This window comes from Molothrus ater, chromosome 4 (genome assembly GCF_012460135.2).
Source record: "Molothrus ater isolate BHLD 08-10-18 breed brown headed cowbird chromosome 4, BPBGC_Mater_1.1, whole genome shotgun sequence".
Taxonomy (NCBI): domain Eukaryota; kingdom Metazoa; phylum Chordata; class Aves; order Passeriformes; family Icteridae; genus Molothrus; species Molothrus ater.
Window position 1 is genome coordinate 3,243,219 of NC_050481.2, and position 14,234 is coordinate 3,257,452.

At 35.8% G+C, this 14,234-nt stretch overlaps 1 long non-coding RNA gene across 1 annotated transcript; it reads left to right on the forward strand.

Annotated features, from left to right (window-relative positions):
* Positions 1-446: 446 nt before the first annotated feature.
* On the forward strand, positions 447-6,609 carry LOC118686345 (uncharacterized). The gene is made up of 3 exons (XR_004980145.1): positions 447-534; positions 2,581-2,859; positions 5,394-6,609. It is a non-coding gene; the product is annotated as an uncharacterized LOC118686345 (long non-coding RNA).
* The last annotated feature ends 7,625 nt before the right edge of the window (positions 6,610-14,234 follow it).

Sequence of the window (14,234 nt, forward strand, 5' to 3'; positions counted from 1 at the left end):
AGATTTCTCACTGTCAAAACTCCATTTCATTCAGAAGGTCAAAAGATAATGGAAAACAGAAAACAAGTCTGTGCTGCTGTACGTGCATCAAGCAGCCTGGGGCAGTCAGGGCTGCTCAGCACTGTGATTTCTGCTTTGGTGCAGTATCTATGCTACCCTCAGTGATTTTAACTTGTAGAGCTCAAGCAGAGCAGAAACCTGAATTTCTGAGACTACAGACTTACCCCTTACAGAATTTTTCTGAATGTCATGAAAAGGTTTAGGGTTACTTACCTAAACCACTTATGTAGGCTGGCACAAGAATACCTTGATTTGCTTAGTGGAAGGCTTTGATTCTTTCTACATCCATCACCTTGGAAACAAAATGTGAATACGTGGTTGTTCCCTTTACAACTTGAGGAGTGCTGGATTTACAGCCTTGGCAGCTGATGTGCTGCTCACAGCCACTGACATGCACAGTTCAGCAGTAAAAGGTTGGAGCTTCTTTTACTTCCTGCCAGGATGCCTCAGTCCTGATTGGGAAAGAAACTGCAGGTAAGGACACATACATAGCTCCCACCTTCCCACAATTTCTTCCTAATTAGAATAAACTAAACAAATTAAATAAATTAAATAAATTAAATAAATTAAATAAATTAAATAAATAAAATAAATCTGTCATTCTTCTTGTCGTTTTTGTGACTCAGGGAAAAGACTCCTAGTCCATACTTATTAAAATGGCTGAAACACAAGTTTAAAGAGTTTCAGTATAAAGATCTTTTTTTTTTTAATTAATATATTTTCTATATATTAAATGAATATAAAAAGAAAAGAAAAGAAAAGAAAAGAAAAGAAAAGAAAAGAAAAGAAAAGAAAAGAAAAGAAAAGAAAAGAAAAGAAAAGAAAAGAAAAGAAAAGAAAAGAAAAGAAAAGAAAAGAAAAGAAAAGAAATCTTCTCATGCTGGCTAGTTATAGTGTCATTCATGGTCCTGCTTTCACCAGGCAATATGATGCTAATGGAGAACAACACCTACTAATTTTGCAGACCATCAAATTATATTATATTCAAACTGGCAACTAAAATTTAAGAAATGTTTAGCCTCAAAGTCAAAACTTACTTTCTTTTTAAGTAATAGCCTTAATTGCAGATAAGATTCAAAGGGAAGGTGTCTTCAGTGTTTGCTACTTTATATGCTGTGCAATAGACAGTGGAGAGATAAACACATCCATGGAGAAAGGGAAGGAGTCACCTCAATAATTATGTTGTGCTGTGTGGTTATTCTTGCTAAATCTCTTGAGATGCCTCACCTTAGAGCTTTTCCTGGAGGTTTGTCACTTCTTCCTTCTGTTGCTGTAGTAAGGCACACAAGGCACAGCCACATTCCTCCTTTGCCAGCCATGGATACACTTTCAATTTCAATTACTTTTGATTGCTAGATAAAATTTTAACTCTGACTTGACTTTTAGGAGCAGTTGCAAAAGAGTGCAGAATAATAATCAGGATCCCCTTGAGCATAAACACAGACTTATTTGGGCACATGTACTCACTCAACTGCAGAACACTTGTTGCCAGCTTGGATTCTTTTTACTGATGCATATGTGAGGCTGGTTTAGTAACGGAAGAGGTTCTGATAATCCAAAAAAAATGGAATAGACTAGATTTGAGTGACTTTAAAATATCTTCAGTTCCCTTAGCAGAACAAAAATCTGTTATATGTGAAAAATTACTCCAATATTACTCATGTAAGTACTCACTGAAGTACCCCAACCAACAGCCCCTTTGTCCAGAGTTCAGATATGGTTTTACTTCCCTTAAACCCATCAGAAAAATAAAATTAATCTAAAACTACTTGTTACTAAATGGGTTATATTTGCAGACATCAATCCATGCAGTTCTGGAGGCCTGGCAACAAGTTAATGAGGTTTGAGTATTCAGCAAGTGAGATAAAACTGACCCAGAGAAACAACAGAGCTGTCAGGCTGTCATTTCTAGCTGGCAGCATAATGAAACCTACAACAGAGGGCAGTTAAGAATAAATGCATAATAGTAATCTGGTTGGAAATAACACTCTAACAATCATTTTCCTTATTTAGGGATAACCCTTCTTAACTCAGTAAATTGTTTGTGTATTTATTTATTTGACAGATATGCAGCAAAGGCAGTAACCACATGGAATAAATGTGTACTTATTTAGCAATTTTCTTTTTCTTTTTGGCTAGGCACAGACACTATTTAATTTTAAAAACAATTCTCCAGGAGAATAATTAAATCCATGTAATTCAAGTATTACTGCAAAAATACCTCTCACAGGGTCGAGCAGCATTTAAATATATGGTGCTTGAATTCTGATGTCAGTGCTCCCAATTGTAAGATGACAAAAACTGAAAACATTACAGCTGAATTTTAAATACACTGTTTGGATATACTCAGGACACACAAAAATGTGGATGTTCATTATAAACACCTCCATTAGCAATTAATTTCTCCTCCACAATCTGAGTCAAGGAGAAGAACTGAACCTAATTTCTCCTATTCCCCAAAAAGAAAATTTGCCTCTGTTTCCTCAGATGTGCTCAGCACTCACTCTCTGTATGCTCTAGGGTTTCTGATGCACCCAGCCTGTCTGCAACAGAGGAAAACAAATGGAAGCTGTTCCAGCATTCATCCAATAGTTTCTTGCTGTAAGCAGATATTACTGATTGCAGTTGCTCACCATGGAGTGTGAGTTACTCACACCCCTGACATCCCTGCCTCTGTGCCTTATACTGGATCACAAAGGCACTGATAGAGAGAACTTTGCATCAACTACTTCAACAGCAATCGTGTCAGATACCAGAAACAAAAATAACTGCAATATGGAGGCTAGGACATACCACCAGGTAGGTGGAACATGATAAGTAAAAGCTCCTGAAAAGAGAACTCATAGATACCCTAACCTATAGGATACTGAGGGAAATGAGGAAAAAATACCATTTTCATTCTATGGCAGTTTTTTGAATGTAGTGCTTCATTTCTCGGTCTTTTTTTGCAATCATTGAAACACTTCCATGTTTCAGAACTATTATTTCAGCATTTCATTCTCATTCCAGCACTCCTGAAAGTGCATTTTTGAGGAACAAGTAATGTAAAAGGAAAATATAATTCAGCTCTAACTTTGGAGTGATCTGATTGCCTTGTATCTCTCCATCATCTGGTCAGCACCTACAAAATATTTCCCAAGTTATATAGTTTGGTGTGCATTACAAACAGATAGAAAATGTATTCCTTCTCAAATTTAAAACAGAAGTGAAACTGAAAAAAATAACCTGAAATATTGTGGAAATGGCCTCCTTCTCCAAAGGTTATTAAAATCAACCAACAAAAAAAACCTTCCACTGTTTTCCAACTTGAAAAGGGTTTACATAATAAGGCAACATAAAACTGACATGTGTTCTCTTTTCTGTCTTAGAAATCTATTGTTTAAGAATTGTTTGTCAATTGGAAATTTAAGTTTAACCTTGCTGAAGCTATATCTACACTATAAATGTTTAGAAATATAGGGAACTCCTTAAAATTCTTGAAACAAACAGCTGGTGTAAATTTTGGGTAGCGGTTGAAGTTTCACACCATGGGTTAGTTTTGTTCGCTACATTGACCAATTGAAATGTGTGCAAACTGCATTTCATTTAATTCATTATTGAAGTGATCACTGTCAAGTGGGTTAGATCTTTGAGTAACACTTTAAAGTGACAGCAGTAGGTGGTAGCTTTCACCAAGTTTTTTCTAACCAATTAGTTTTTGGGGAAAATCAAAAAAGAAAAACTCTTAGGAGCAATGTCACACAATTTTGTTGAAGCTTTCCTGTTGCTTTGTTGCTCTTATCTTTCTTTTTTCCTCTGGGTTTTGCTGCTTGTGAAACCGAATTTTAGGGACAGAGTATGTGCTGATATGGTGTATTCTTGTTTCTGATAGTGACTTATGCTTCACCTCTATACATGTTTAGAAATATAGGGAACTCCTTAATTCTAGGCCAGAACATGAGGGTGATACTCCAATACAAATTCTAGGAACATAAGCATTTTAATTGGCTTTTCCTTGTTATTGCCTCCTCTTTTGCATATTCTGTGTGTGACTGTTTTCCTCTGTCATCTATTAACTTAATTTTTTCAAGTTTTATTACGTCTTTTCTATGCTGTATTATGTGTTATATTCTCCTTTTAAATAAATTTGGAATTACATTTTCGCTAAAGATCAGGAAATAGTAAATTTTCATGTCTGGAACTAGGCAATAAAAGCTGTACATCACTCTCATAAATACGGCATGTCTAAGAGAATAGAAAATGTTCCAGGATGTATTTATTTTTTCCTTTCTGTTGAACAATATTGGTAATCCAACATGAAAAATCATGCCATTTAGGATTTCCACAGCAGATGATGATACAATTTCAGGGTGGAATAAAGATACTTTTTAAGTCTATAACTATTTCCTCCTCATTGACCCAAATATGTTAATGTCACTTAACACTCTGGGTCAGTGATCTTCAGGAGGCATCATGGAAGGAGTTAAAAAAGTGAGGAACTGTTCTTCTGCTATAATCTTGGTACAAAAAGGAGAACTCATTTTCCTTTAAAGGCCTTTTACCCTGTTTTGACAAAATCATTCTCGGAACACTATTGTCAATTCTATTTTAAAAATATCTTACTGCTGGAAAGGTAAAGGAAAAAAAAGTAATTGCATTGATCTGAGCGCTGGAAATTTGCATGAGTTATGAATGACAGCCTGAGAAATCCCAATCAATTAGAAAAGGGAACTTTGGAGATCATTTAATTGAAGTAGAGAAAGTGGAAACTTCAATAACGTCAACGGGAAAGTTACCGCTTTCAGCTCAGTACACATGATAAGACTTTGAGAGTCCTAAGTACCTAATACCATTTCAGGAATTTAGTAGAGGGTAAAGATTAAAGCTTACTGTCTCCACAGGGTGCTGAGCTCTTGATTCATGTTTTTTATAACATCAAGTCTGGATTATTGTAATACCCTGTTTGTATGCCTCTTTGATACAGTGGTTTGTCGCTCACAAGCTTCAACATGCACAGCTTAAAACAACTCAGATCCTCAGTGGAATTGAACTGTATCAACATCCTACCAGACTTGATTGCCTCTTTTTCAGATTTAAAATGATTTTTAAATGTGTGTGTTACACACTTTTTTCACCTTTTTTTTTTTCAGACTAACCTAATGATTTCTCATTTTCTCTGCTTGCTGCATATTATGGTGACAACTGCACTATTGGCTACAGACTCTGAGAGCAGCTGTGCCCTCAACATAACAAGAAATACAGTGAGATAAAGCATTCAGACTAGGATAGTTATTAGAAACTCTGCAGAACAGATTTCTTAATGCATGTTTTTGTTGTTCTCTTTCATTTTTCAGAGTCTGTCTGGCTGTGGAGAAGCAACACTGAAAACTTGAGAAGTAGAAGACAATTCAGTCTTTTTTAAATATACTTTTCACATGTGAAAAGTGTCATTGGAAAATGGGAGATAATATTTTATCAAGCTATACTAATTAGCTATTCCAGTTATATATTCTAATGAATCAAGGCAGTAATACAAATGATTTCTGAGAAGTCATGGAAATGGGAAAAGGCAGTAAGTGATTGGAGAAAAATAGTACCAGTGGATAATAGTGATAGCCTAAAGGCAAAAGAAGAGGGTGTCATGAATGGTGCACCACCATGGAGAGTAAATATTTTAAATTGTCATTCACTGTATCTATTTGAATAAAGAAATATTTAAAGTAGAAAAACTAATAATCAAATATTTAGGCTTAATTTCAAGAGAATTCAGCACTCCAAAGACAACTGTAAATTCCATTGCAGCCTTCTAGTCAAGTAAATTAGACGTTACTTGAATATGCAGGGAGTACCAATACAAAACCTACTGCAACTCCAGCTCTGGAAAGAAATGTGCACAACACACACGTGTACAAGAACTGAGTGAAATATTACATGAAATTTTCACTCTTTTAAACAATTAATTACAATATTCCAAGGGATTGAAAGATTTAAAATTGAACCCTAGGAGACCATCGTGTAAGGGATTTTTAGCTCTCTTCTAGGTAGGTAAGAGAAATACGTAGATAAGAAAAACTGCCCTGTCACAGAATGCAATGTCAATTATCTGTAAGTATCTGAAGGTATAAACAACACTTGCACACAGAAATTATTCAGGCTGGTATACAGGAATGTAGTTATGATTTTGCAGAAAACGGAGGGAAAGGAATTACTCTAAGCATTACAAAAGTCTCACAAAATGACAAAAGTCTTGCCTGTTGCAACAGGCAAAACACCAGAAGCTGCAATGTCTCAAACCACCTTGTAGTTATTGTAAGAATCCATTGGATTAATGGATAATCCAATTTGGCTAAATAGAAATAAACACAAATCTTTCTTACCCTGATGTCACCCCAAGTAATTACAGGTGCAGGGATATGGCCCAATATTATGTTCATAATTTCAAAGCCTTTTCAAGTATGAGTGTTTAGCTTTCTTTTTGCCTCAGACAGTTTTGCATTTTCTATGCCTTTATCCTGATTGCATAATTCCTTAGTTACACTGATAAAGCATATTCATAATAAACAAAATGCATTTTAGGAATTCAGCCTTGGGTTCTTTCTTCCCAGATTAGTTTCTCCTCTAAAGCACTATTTCAGTATAACAATCTCAGATTTACATCAGGTTTGCTGAATTTTCAGATTCACTGACTACAGTGTGTAGACAAGAATCTTCCCCATTCTGATTTTCTTGGACACTCCCTTTTTTCTACTCATTATTCCTTGTTTTTATAAAATCACAGATTTCCTCAGAAGTTTTTGGGTTTTTTTTTTCCTTTTCTCTCTCTTATTTGTTTGTTTTATTTATTTATTTACTTAATTGTTTGTCTAGGTCAACTGCTTTCTTTGCTATGGCACTGAATACATTTCAAAGTGGGTTTCATTGGTGTGTCTGCTGGATCTGCTGCTTACACCATTTATTACCTGCCTGCACTGCACTGGAGAACTCTCTGAGTTATGGTGATAAGGACAGCAGAACAGAGCAGCCTTTTGCTCTGATAAGGACAGGAGAACAGAACAGCCTCGGAGAAGTAGATAAAGGGTGTAGTTTAGGCAAACTGAAGTCATGAAAAATGCAAGCAGGGCGCCAGCTCAGCTCTGCAAGGCTGACAAAGCAGAAGTCAGGCAAAGCACTGATACTGCACCAACCCAAAAGCAGGGGTCAAGGAATAGCCACCTGAAAAGGACACTGGACTATAACAAACACAAAAGAACGATGAGACTTGTATCAATTAAAAACAAAATGAAAGCATAAACTAGGTATTTCACAGAATTATTTAGGAATTTGTTTTTTTATTTTTCACATAACATGACTTCTCAAAGTGAAGAAAGGGGTGAAAGCATCATGAGCTCTGCCTTCCTGCTTTCTCTTTTTGAATCCCTTCTAAAGAAAACAGGAGGCTTAGTATTGAAAATCCCAAGAAAGGAAGGAATTTCCAGGAAAAATTGTGTAAGATGCCCAAAGCCCAGAGAGAGGCACACATGTCCCTGCCCTCACCATTTCCTACTGGATGCTTACACTGTTTTTCAGCTGATTTTCTGCCTTGCATGGTTCTATCGCTCATCTTCCTCACAGTGCTCAGCATGACAGGGTCTGCTCACAGAACAGATGCCTAAACAAGGGAGATGAAACACTTGCACTAAAGATCCTTTGGGGTTCTGGGTGTTCCATTCAGTGTTACTCTATGCCACTGAGTTCAGGATTTACTTGTGACAGCAGGATAATTTACTAATCTCTGACTTTGAAGTCAGTTCCCTGTTTTTGTATCATTTCAGCTGCCAGCACTCTAAATGATGCAAATATTAGAATGAACTGTTATAGTAAAAGAAATCCAGGAAGACAAAACATTCCTCAGGCTTCTGGTAATTTATTTTTGCACTTGTGAGGGGGCATGGAATGAAAAGAGAGGAGCTAAGCCTGCCATTCACAATCCATTGCTTACTCAACCAGCAAACCCAGAGAGGTGAACAGCTAAGCTATTGGACAGATGTGAGGCCAGCTAGATCCTTATAGCAGATATTCAAGCATATTTTCTTACAGCATATCTTATTTCCTTTCTTCAAATAGTCACTGTTCCACACTAACTGCTGTAATCAACCTGAGAGCCTGGAAATCCACAGACATAAACAAAACCCCCCAGGCTAGGTAACACCACCACATCCCTCTTAAATTCACCATGGTCATGAAATTGAGCTCCTTAATTATCCTCTTTTTTACACTCCAACTGATCATTTCCATCTGCATGTAAAGTGTAGAGATTTGTCCACAAGTGTTTCTACTTTTGTAGAACTCAGATTAATTTTTCCTCCCTAATTTAAAAAGAACAGAAGCAGATGGAGTCCAAGGTAATTTTCCCTTTGGGAATGGCAGATATGTAAAATGGGATCTCTGGCATTTGATCCTGTAAATGCTCCCAGATGGAAAATGCCTTCCTAACATTTTTTTAAACTTAAATGTCATGATGAAAAAGAGAGAATGCAAAGACTGTAATAATATTACAGAGAGAGCTGAAACTGATTGACACCAACCATAATAATATTTAGAAAATGAGAGAAAAAACTGTATTTATGCATATGAATTGAAAAAAAAAATCATTAAGTATTAAGCCAATTTACTTAAATTATAATATTCAACAGTTACCAGTCACTTATAATAAAGATAAATCAGACTATAAATTACTTACCTTTAAAGTGGGTAGAGTCTTACTCTCATTCAGAACTTCCCTTAGATATAATAATTGTTCACTGAGGTCAGGTTTAGAAATGAGTGTTGTCTGATAAGGTAGTAAACATTTTAATGCTAAAGAACAAATTTTAAAACTTTTATTTTATTTCAATTTAGAGATTTTTTTTTTAATTTTATTTTAGTTAAGGTAACATTCTGATAGAGACCTTTGGTCTAGTTTAGTATTCATTCCATAGAAAACCCAAATATTTTTGCTCTAATGCACAATTGCTATTTACAGAGAAAGAATTCAAGCTATGATGCATTAAGGACATTTTTTTCTCTTGCATTTTGTTGCCAGAAATCACACCTGAAGCACGCCATCAAAATTATGTGATATTGATGCTACTCAAGGAACAGATAACAAAACACCCTAATGTCAAAAGTAATTTCATTTTTCCACCAAGAAGAATGAGGCCATCTCTAAACATATTAAAATATTATTCACTTTGACAATCAAACTAGTTCTGAGACATGAACTATTGCTATATTAGAGAAGGGAAGCAATCAGTATTTTTCATCTTCTAAGAATCTCTATAATACAAAAAATCCATCATTGTCTAATGGAATCATTAAGTACCTGGAAGGCAAATGTCTTTTCTTACTTCCAGTGTGAAATCTAGTTTGAAACAAGCACTTACAGTTAACTCACTTCTCTAACATCCAGGAAAATTTGACCAGTAACGAATGAATATTATCTGTATCTTTTTTTGAAATCACATAAATTCTTCATTACTATTCCATGGTGTACCATTAAAGAGCCCTAAAGGGATATATATATATATATGTGGGGCTGTACTAATACTCAACAGTTCTACAAATGATAATATTTCCAAAGATTTTAACTTAAAGCAGTTAGTTTTTCAAAGTTTTACTCACTTGCTATAATATTTTTTCTGCTAATCTATTAAACTTATCAGAGTTTGTTACACTAATGGCAACATTTGTGCTGTGTATGCCAGCTGCATTCTATAGAGGCATTTTTACATGTTCTTAATGTCAGTTTTAAATCAAGCAATATGGCTGTTATGGATAGAATATCATGCATTTCATTATGAAAAGCTTATTTTAACTGCATGGTAATCATACCTTGTGGATTTAATGAAACACATGCTAATAAAAAAAAAAAAGAAAAAAAAAAGGAATGTTGAGTAAACCTTTAAAATTAATTTCATGTGTACAAATCAAGAGTTTGAATACTCCAGCTGGGACTGGCCAACCTTTCCCTGACAATTTATAAATTGCTGCTGCTCTGGATCAGCTTTAGCAGTCCAGGGACCATCACAGAGACCATTCCAGTTTCATGTCTCATGTAGAGTGTCTAATCCCTCCAACTTTATGAATCAAGAAGCTGCATCATTGTGATGGAATTCCTCTTTGCTTGAGAAAGAGAATTGCTCCTGATGCAGGGACAGGTACTTATTCTTTACTTACTTAAGACTCAATCAGCACAGCCATTCCATACTGTTTGCTTCCTTCTCCATTCTACACTGGGCTCACCCATATTGTGCCTCCTAAAATCCACTGCTGTGCCACACTCCTAGTGGAGCCAAGCTGCCAAAGGGACAAGCAAGCCTCAAAAATGCAAAATGAGAAATTTTATCACACTATTTTCACAAGGAGCAAAATGAGACTAAAAACCCTTAGTCCTCTCCCGCTGTAGTTCTCTGAACCTGCATAGGATGGGGGAAACTACTATCCTAATTAAAATTATAGTAATTGTTACCATTGAAGTCTACTGTCAGTTTTACCAACAATATTAATTACTTAAGCCAGTGTGACTATCTCAATCATAATTGTAGGCACGTGATTAGCAGGGTTTGGAAGACGAAATATATTGGGATTAGCTGACAGTTGGCTTTACTGTGATGCTGGAGATAAAATACAGAAACCATAGCACACATACATCTCCAGACTTGTCCACCACAGAGAAATATCTTACTTCAAGGTCTCTTAGCTGTACATTTTATCTCCATGGCATCATCTTCCCATCACCATTACTAAAGCAGCCAATTCATTGCCATTAGAAATATATTTCATAGTACATAAAGAGCTCTCTGAGCATCACAAATCCATCTGACTATCAAATCACAGTCTTGAAACAGCTTTCTTTTCCTGCCAACTCAAGCTGGTTTGGAAAGGACATAGAGATGTGCTTCAACATCTTACTAAAAGCCACTGAGCTATCTAGACACCTTTTTCTTTAGGTAGACTTTTGAAGGCTTTATTACATCAGTATATTTTAAAACATATTTAAATAAACCATTTAAATGGTATGTTGAATCATAGTTTTCTGTAATTTTAAATTGCTATGTTCTTTGTTTGATGCCTATCTTTTTGCAAATGTGCTCTGGTTAGTGGGACTTTACAAAATGCAAAATTAATGATCAGTTTTCTTATCTAAGACTAGTAGCTAACATCCCTTTTCTGTGTGAAAATACAAATATGAAAGCAAAGCATTCAGACAAAACTCAGTTTCTATGGTAATATCATGAAGCGTGGTAGCAAATGTTATTTTAGAGCATTCTTCTATTTCCTATTCAAATGGTTAGTACAAAGTATTTTCCAGTATATTTAGTCAATAGCAGATCAATGTTTTGTTTCTCTCCTGCCAGGCATACTACAGACAAGGAGGAGTCATCCTGCTGAACTGTATTGCTGTGAGAGATGGGATTAAAATAATCAATATGACTTTTAACACATGTTTTTCATTTTGAAGGAAACTGTAAAATTCCAATTCTTGGATTGTCTCCTGCACTAGCAGGATGTTGTAATTATTATTTCCCACAGCAACTAACTGTAGCAACGCAGGGATTAGCACACTAAATCAGATGTGGGGTTGATCCTGTCTGACAACCTTTTTCAGACTGCCTGATCATACAAACCCTACCAAAACACACAAGAAAAGTCCTATTCTTCAGCAGAAAGAGGCTGGTTAGAGAGCCTCTAACTTTCATGCTGCTAGTGGAAAAGCTGAGTATGGTTGAAATGCCAGAACTACGCTGGGTGACCCACCATGAGGCTGCAACTCCTGCTTGTAGTTACTGACTTCAGAGATTTCAATTCCCAGATGGAATCAAGTGTTCAAACCACATGGGTTCTTCTGGAGCTGTAACTTAAACAGCAAACATTGCCATGGAGGTCTTCCTTGCTCATCAGATCACTTTGGTTTCCATGAAACATTATACCTTATATCTCAGCAAAGGCTCAGAGAGTCCTAGACCTCCCAAATTAATCAACTCATGCTGTTTTATGGGTGTGTGCCACAAGAAATTTGGCACTACAGTTTTGCACTAGCTCTCTTTAATGGAGTGCATGCCCACAGTCCCACTGGCTAAATTATCCCACAAGGCTAAATTATCATCGTTTCATCTGTGGAAAAAAACACCTAGTGTGTATTTCCTAAGGCAGAATCTATTCCTTCTAGTTCTCCCACTGTCTACAAAGGCAGTATATTGGAGTTGGGTGGAGACAGTATTGCTTCATCCAGTATTATCCCACCTCACTGGCAGCACTGCTGCACAAGCCAGTGTCTAACTGCCCATCTGCTCTTAACTCTTTCAAAGAAAGGGGCTCCCATTTATGAGGGCAAACAGGCATTAATTCTCACACTGCTAAAATATGCATGAGTGTCACTGTCATATTTTGTGAAAAATCCCTTCACCAGGATTTCTTCTCCTGGGAGGCTGAGAAGCCTCAGAGAAAAAGGAAAACAATAATTATCTCATTTGCTTCTCCTGTGTTTCGCTGCTTTGGAATGTGGTTTGGACATTGTTTACCAACTGGTCACTGTTTGATTGGTTTCATGTGAATTGTTTTGACTTAATGACCAATCACAGCCAAACTTTGTTGAGACTCTGGCAGGAGTCACAAGTTTTTCATTATTATTCTCTTTTTGCCTTCTGTCTGTATCCTTTCTCTATTCTTTAATATAGTTTTTAGTATTCTTTTATATAGCATATTATCATAAAATAATAAATTAGGCTTCTAAGAACATGGAGTCAGATTCCTTCATTCCTCCTCTCTCTGGGGAACCCTAAAAATACCACATATGAGTAATATATTCAATCATATACTCAGAGAAAGAGATTAGGAAAGCAGCAAGGAGGAATTTAAAATAATACATATCTATATAGTATCACCTTGATTACCAAGTACTCATTATATTTTAACATCTTAATTACTAAGTACAAAAGCAAATTTTCAAAGCAGGTCTCATGAGTCCAGAGCAAGACTAGAAAACTTCCTGCTCAGAAACCTAGAACAAATTATTCTTGCCAAAATAGGACAAATAAATAAAAAAAAAATCCCAAAACAGTTTAATTTTTCAATAATGTTCTGTTGTGCATGGCTGTTCTTATATTACTAATCCATTCTCCTCTCTCCCAAATTTTGAATTTCAGCTACTACTACAGGTGTCACTTAGAGGGAGCCTGAATAAAATCTTACTGAACAAGAAGCATGCTCATTCAGCAATATGTCCTCTTGCTTTTTATATAGGCCTCTAAAGTTTAAATTTCTTCTTAAGTCATTGGTGATTTGGGGTTTTCTGAATTTGAAATTCAAAAACTTGCTGTAGTTTTAAAGTATTTTGCGTATAATTGGGCATCTCTTCAGAGAAAGAAAGCAGTCAAGGATGATTTACTGAAATTATTTGTGTCAGGGGCCAAACAGCATGAAATTTCAATCAAACTGTTTCTGCCAAGGAAAAAAAAAAAGAGGAAAAAATAAAACATGCTTATCCTGGCTTTTCTGATACTCTTCACATTACAGAGAAATGCAATAAATTTAAATTTATATAAACACATAGGAATTTATTTGCACACAAATTAGTAGTTGGATACAGACTCACTCATGGGAATGGAGAGATCAAAGTTAATGTTCTTAATTTGAACATTAAGAATTTCAAAAATTTGAACATTAAGAAATTCTTAATTTGAACATTAAGAATTTCAAGAATTTGGGAGAGGCTGGGAGAGGTCAGTGTTCCACCGTGAGTGATCACATGCCCCTGAACCACATGATGAGCAACAGCAGCACCTCTGTCTCCTTTGGCTACCCAAGACTTCCAAATTTCCTCTGTATAGCTAAAAATGACTGGAATAGAAATGTAATCATCTTTTCAGGATTTGTGAACCTTTTTTTCTCTGCTTACTTTCTAGGAAGACACTACTAAATCTATTTTGCATCCAATTTCAGTCTTGGCAAGGTAAATTTGGAGCTTCTGGCATGTTTGGAAGAGTGTCACCATCATATTTTCTGAAAAATCCCCTTGCCCAGGATTTCTTCTCCTGGGAAGCTGAGAAGCTTCAGAGAAAAAGGAAAACAATATTATCTGATTTGCTTCTCCAGTGTTTTGATGCTTTGGAATGTGGTTTGGAGATTGTTTATCCAACAGGTGGTTGTTTGACTGGTTTCATGAGAATTGTTTTGAT